Source organism: Xenopus tropicalis, chromosome 1, assembly GCF_000004195.4.
Source record: "Xenopus tropicalis strain Nigerian chromosome 1, UCB_Xtro_10.0, whole genome shotgun sequence".
In the NCBI taxonomy this organism is placed as follows: domain Eukaryota; kingdom Metazoa; phylum Chordata; class Amphibia; order Anura; family Pipidae; genus Xenopus; species Xenopus tropicalis.
In genome coordinates, this window is record NC_030677.2 from 191,987,379 (window position 1) to 191,993,970 (window position 6,592).

Consider the following 6,592-nt stretch of genomic DNA (forward strand, 5'->3'; position numbering starts at 1 on the left):
CCCTGCTGGTCTGGCTGACTACTTTGACAAATAAAATGTAACAGTAGCCAACTGCCCTCAGCCTGCCTTCAGCCTGCATCCTCCCAATCCCACAATTCCCTGCACACATGATGTCAATAAGGAAAGGAACATCACAGTGCAATGCATTGTGGGTTATGTAGTTCCTGCATGCTGTCTGTAAGCTGTGGAGAAGTTGTTACAAATTGTAACACCAATGTTTTAGTCCCTCCTCCCCTGCCAGGATTTCAAATGATGCAGAAAGAGAAGAACTGTTTTGCAGCTGGATTTCAGCATATAAAATGACATTTATTTATACTTTTTGAAGGAACAGATTACAGTGATGGGTCTATTAGGGGATTCTGTGTCGTGTGGGGCTCTTTAACAAATTTTGGTTCAGAAGCCGGAGTTCCGCTTTAAGGTATTTAGTAAAATGTATTTAGTTAAATGAAAAATGGCAGAATCGGAAATGTAAACCTTTAAAATCTAAGCATGTTTGCAATATACATCATTTTTCTTCTAGTTTTCAAGACATCAGTTTTCAAACTAACATATTGTACTTGAAACAACAACGCCACCTGCTGTTCATTTTGCCCAATTGGCTACAGTCAGCGGAAAATGAATTAAGTGAGAGAAGGAACGTCGAGTGTAGCTGTATAGAGATTCAGGTATAACAGGCAGCATTCCCCAATCTTAGAATGAATTGCTACTGCTGCCACAGCTATTGGTTTTGTTGCCACAGTCAGAAAACTGACCAGTAGGTGGCGCCGTTGGTACAAAGTTCAATATTTTTGAAACATTACTTAGAATAGCACTTTTATCAATTTTAAATTAATTTATTTTACGGGAAACATATACCGTGATGTTTCACTTAATAGGATTATACAAATACTGAATTTAGCAGTTTTTAGCATAACTTTCGCATCCAGTTTCTCCAAAAAACCCTGAAAATCATCTCCAGAACCTCCCTTCTAGTTCTTGTTCCATAAATGCTGGGGGCATAGAGACACATGTAATTATTCAATAGTAAATATTAGCGGTTCCCAGCTGTCTCTGAAAAACTACTTCCATGTAAGGGTGCAGGCAGTTCTAATAAATGCTATTGGCATGGGGGCAAAGTCATCCAGCACAAATAATCTGTTTTTATAGACTAAGCCTGTATATCAGGGGTGGGCAAACTATGGCCTGTGGGCCACATCCAGCCCGCTGGCCTTTTCAATCCGGCCCGCCAACTCCGGCCCTCTTAAAAGAATTCCGGGCCCTGATTGGTTGTGTCCCATGCATGCATGTGACATCAGCGTGCACAGGGCACAACCATATAAAAGGATGCAGTGGGGAGACGGGTACAGAAGCAACTGGAGGATTCAGGGAGCAACAGGGAGCCGGGGGGGTGGGGGTGGGAGATGGAGGGTGTTGGGAAGGACGCTGGGGAGGGAAGCTGAAGGATGCTGGGGGGAAGCTGGAGGATGTTGGGGAGGATGCTGGGTGGGGAGCTGCAGGATGCTGGGGAGCGGAGCTGCAGGATGCTGGGGAGCGGAGCTGGAGGATGTTGGAGAGGATGCTGGGGTGGGGAGCTGCAGGATGCTGGGGAGTGGAGCTGGAGGATGCTGGGGGGGAGCTGAGAGGCCCCATGATTTCTGATGGCAGCCCTGGGTGTAACGCTGGCCCGGCCCAGCTCGTCTGTAAGTCAAGGTGGCCCCTGAGCCAAAAAAGTTTGCCCACCCCTGCTGTATACAATAAGTTCCCATATTTTATCATGAGAAGCCTGTTTTCCTGATGTTGTAGCTGACATCATTTCCATTGTTGTTCTGGAATTGAGCTACTGGGAAAACTGTTGCACGCAGGGGGATTCTGGTCTCTTACACATCTTGGGGTTGAGTTTAGCTGCCATGTTGAAAATATGAGTAGTTTTCCCGAGGCTTTTGTCATTTAATGGGATAGATTTGTAATAAAGCCACTTGTGGTTGCCTAGGTAGGTCGCATTGAGTTATAGCTAATCTTATTTTGAAAATCTATTCCCAGAAAGGTGACACTTTGGGGCATTGCCACCACATATGAAGCATTGTACCTTGTTGTCCCCATTGGCTCCAGCATTGAGTAGGGTAGCCTGGAGCCGCTGAAGCGCCTGGCCATTACTGCCAGGGGTGGGCCAAGCTGACCGGGTGCCCTAGGCAAACCGGTCGGCCACTCTGCCCCCCAAAGCACAAGCGAGGGGAGGGAGAGGCGCGAGGGGTGGCACTATCCGAACGGTCATTGCCTCCACCTTTAATGACAAGCGGCGGGGGCAATGACAGAGGAAGAGGACTAGGGGTAGGCAGGAGAGGCCCCCCAATCGTTGTGCCCTAGGCAACTGCCTCTTATGCCTACCCCTAGTTCCGGCCCTGATTACTGCTTATTGCTACCTGCACTTGACCTTGCGCTGTCTTTTGTTGTTTTTTAAACTGTTTAAATACAACATAAATTTAAAATGCTGATGTATTGTTATATGTATTTATGAAAGACAGAATCAGGAAAATCAGTTGTTTGCTAAAATTTCCCCTAATTCACCTTAAATCAGCAGGAACCCTGGGAAGAAAACCAACTTTCACTCCTAAAATGTCAATTTCCGTGGAATACCCTATAGCAGGGATCCCCAACCTTTTATACCCGTGAGCCACATTCAACTGTAAAAAGACTTGGGAAGCAAAAGAAGCATAAAACATGTTCCTGGGGTGCCAAATAAGGGCTGTTATTGGCTATTTGATAGAGCCTATATGGACTGGCAGCCTACAGAAAGTTCTGTTTGGCAGTACATCTGGTTTTTATGCAACCAAAACTTGCCCCCAAGTCATGAATTCAAAAATAAGCACCTACTTTGAGGCTACTGGGAGCAACATCCAAGGGGTTGGAGAGCAACATGTTGCTCACGAGCCACTGGTTGGAGACCACTGCCCTATAGGCTGAAGGCACAACCGCTTCCCCAGCTCTACATTGATTTATCAGAAAGCCCTGCGCTGTACTGATGGGGAACAGTAAGGGGGAAACAGGTCTGTTATTGGGTTCTGATCAGCTGCTGCATTGGCTGAGGTAGAAAACCCACTGGGTGAGTGTCAGCCTATAGGGAATTTCGTGGTATTGGACAATTTATAAAGGGGTTATTCATCTTTTAGTTATCTTTTAGTATGTTATATAATGGCCAATTAAAAGCAACTTTTCATTTGGTCTTAATATTTTATAGTTTTTAAATTATTTGCCTTCCTTTTCTGAACCTTTCCAGCTTTTAAATGGGGGTCTCTAATAAAAAAAAAGTGTTGACTTCCTTTATTTTTGCATTATTGTGTTTATTCTAAAAATCCTGACTTTCTAACTAATAATTCTCTGCTCTTGCAGTCTTCATTTCGAGGGCTATCGGAAAGGATAATATCTTGAAGTATCTCCTAATGCCATTGCCGTAATTAAAAATGTAAGTGTTCTGCCACTTTGGCTTTTATTGATGCAATTACTGTCGTGCAATTAGTTTTTGAATGCAAATGATTTTACTATTACTGATATTTACTATATATAGATATATACTATGACTGATACTATTTACATATATAGGCCACTCTCTGTCACACCATTCCATATGAAATGGGTCGTTTATTGACCAACATTTGTTATCTCTCAATAACGTTGCTCTTATTCAGCAGATCAGCCTCTATAGCCCTATCTTGGTACTGATGATAAACCCATATATGTGCTGACAGAGCTTTGGAGAGTTTAAATAACATCCATAAGCAGTTTCATTTTTTTGTTTTAAAAATATTCAAAATGATTTTATAATAATTGAGATTATTAGCTTATTGTTTTTTAAGTGTCTTTGTTCTGCAGTTACTGGATAAAATTTGCCAAGGGTCAAGTAAAAGGGTGAAGACACACAGAGCTACTTAGAAGCAGCTACTTGTCACGGCTACTAAACGCCAGAATATCCCCTGCCATAGACAATACTGAGAATTGCCTCTGCTAAAACACACGTAGAGACAGTTATTAGTAAATGATCAGCATTGTCTGTTTCTGTAGCCGTGACAAATAGCTGCTACTAGTAGCTCTGTGGGTCTTCACCATAAGAGGATGTAAAGATGGGTCCTTTCTTTGAGGTATGCTTATATTTTAGACATTTTATCTCACTGTCATAATAAGAAATAGGATGTAGTTACATTACAGAAATTGGGTCAATTTCAGAAGAAGACACATGGGACAATTAGTCGCCACTATGATCACGGTGACTAATCGTGGCAATTTAGCCACCATAGCCTAGTGCACAAGTCGCCACGACTAATCACACGCTGGTTTGCAGCTCACCAATTAGTTGCAGCGAGTTTTTATAAAGTCAAAGCGACTGATCGCCCCGTGTGTCTTCGCCCTTAGTGAGAAAAAGTTATCTTGTGGTTTATCAAGTGAAAACTCAAGGACGATATTCAATTCAAGGAGAAAAAAATCTTTTCTCCTAATTCAGTTCTAGTTTTTTCCCATTAGACTTTAATAGAGTTTTCACATGATAAACACAAGATACGTTTTATTTTAATTGAATTGCATCTCAAATTGAATCCTGTCCAGGAGTTTCCACATGATAAACCTTTGTCTCACTAAATTAAATCTGGCCCTTTATTGGATTACTGTTTTGTCTTTTACAAATAGACCTGGAAACCTGCAACAATATTCCCATACTTAATAAGATAATAGATGTTTTTTCTGTTGTATTTGATATGCTGTATAATAAGCAAATACTAATATAATAATTGTCATTTGTTTTACAGAATATGGACTGGGAAAGATTGTCTCCTCCGCACATCCTTAGCATCAAAAGACCAAAAAATAGCAAATTTACTACAAAGCATGTCTAACAATCCAGTAAAACTCCCTATATTAATCACCTCCAAAAGTATTTTAAAGAATATCATTATTTTCCAGAATCACCTTGAAAAGTGATTCTTAAAAATAACAAAATCCGAACTGGAATTTCTTCAAACCTGTGTTTGATGGGGATTCAGGTAGAGCTCACAAGAGCCAGGTAGCTTGGTAAGTCTGTAGAGAAATAGCTTTCCCTGTGTCTTTTCTACTAAGTACTCAGAACCTGAAGATGGAAATGGAAGGGTAGCAGAACCGCCAGGGAAAAGCAGTTTAAAATAAGGCACAATGGGATAGGAATCATAGTGAGTCAGGCCAGGACCAATACAGTAATTATAGGAATGAACAAGAGATCTGGAAAACAGGGAGGACAAGATTATTCAAAGGCTTTAGTTTAGCAAAACATGAGTGGATCTGTTTGACGGAAGAAATTCTCTGGTTGCAGGAGGCCTGACAGACAAAGACATTGAGTCATTGGCCATAAGTTATATTATGACTCTGTGAAAATAAGAGGTGTGGAGTTGAGGATGGGAGTAAGCTGAGACAGTAGGGTGGGAGGGTATGGGCTTGAAGCTCAGCCTTTAACATTATAACAGGAAGTCAGCTGCCACAGGGATAATCCCCATGCATTGAGCAAAAGCCCTTGGAGACTCCTCCCAACAGGATATGGAGTGGTACTTAATATTGTCAGTCTACAGGGCAGGTGAGTTTTATACTTCTTAATATCATATATAGCACGAAGAAGAACATGGGCCAACCCAAAGCACCCTGTGTTGAGGAAGGGGGGCCACTCCGCAACTTAATGTTTATGGCTTAATATGCCACAGTCACAGTCTCCCCACATGTGGAATAAAGTTCGAAGATGCACACTTCCCCCACATTAAAGCATTTGAGTATGGGTTAGACAGGCATAGAGTTTAGCTCATAACATGGACTAAAAATCATGTCAGTTGTGTATATAGTTCTACTGCTTTAGTTTATGGCACACAAGGACATTGTGAAGTCACATTACTCAATGGACTATTTGGTTTTGCAAATGTCCTTATGGTTGCCACCTTTTCCTCCCTAGTTTACCCGCCTGTGTTAAAGGAGGGGTGGCGGTGACATCATGGGACGGGAAGTGGGCATGTCAGGGGTGGGGAATAGGCATGTCGTATTTCAGAGCTTTTTGTCTAACTGGTTTCTGTATAATAGATCCAATACTTTTCATTAAAGGATTGGATTTACTTATTAGGCAAAATATAGATAGAGCTAGGGTTGCCACTCATCTGGTTTTGAACCAATATCCCAGTTTTTCAGAGGGACATTGAATAAACTGAACATAAATCCAGGCAATTGTATCTAAGTGATGCAATAACCCCACCCTGGCATCATAACCCCACCCAACATTGTACCCGCCACTGACATCATCATGCCCGCCCCCATCATCACTGCCGCACCCCAAATAACATCAGCTCCGCCCCCTTTGTTCAAGTTTAACCACCTGCAAAGGTGGCAACCCTAAGGGGCTGATTTACTAATCCACGAATCCGAATCCGAATGAGAAAAATTCGGATTGGAAAACGAACATTTTGCGAATTTTCGTATTTTTTGCAAATTTTTTCATCGCCGTTACGACTTTCCCGTAAATTGTTGCAACTTTTTCATTGCCATTATGCCTTTGGAGAATTTTCGCGACGTTTTCATTGCCATTATGCCTTTGGAGAATTGTCGCGACTTTTTCATTGCC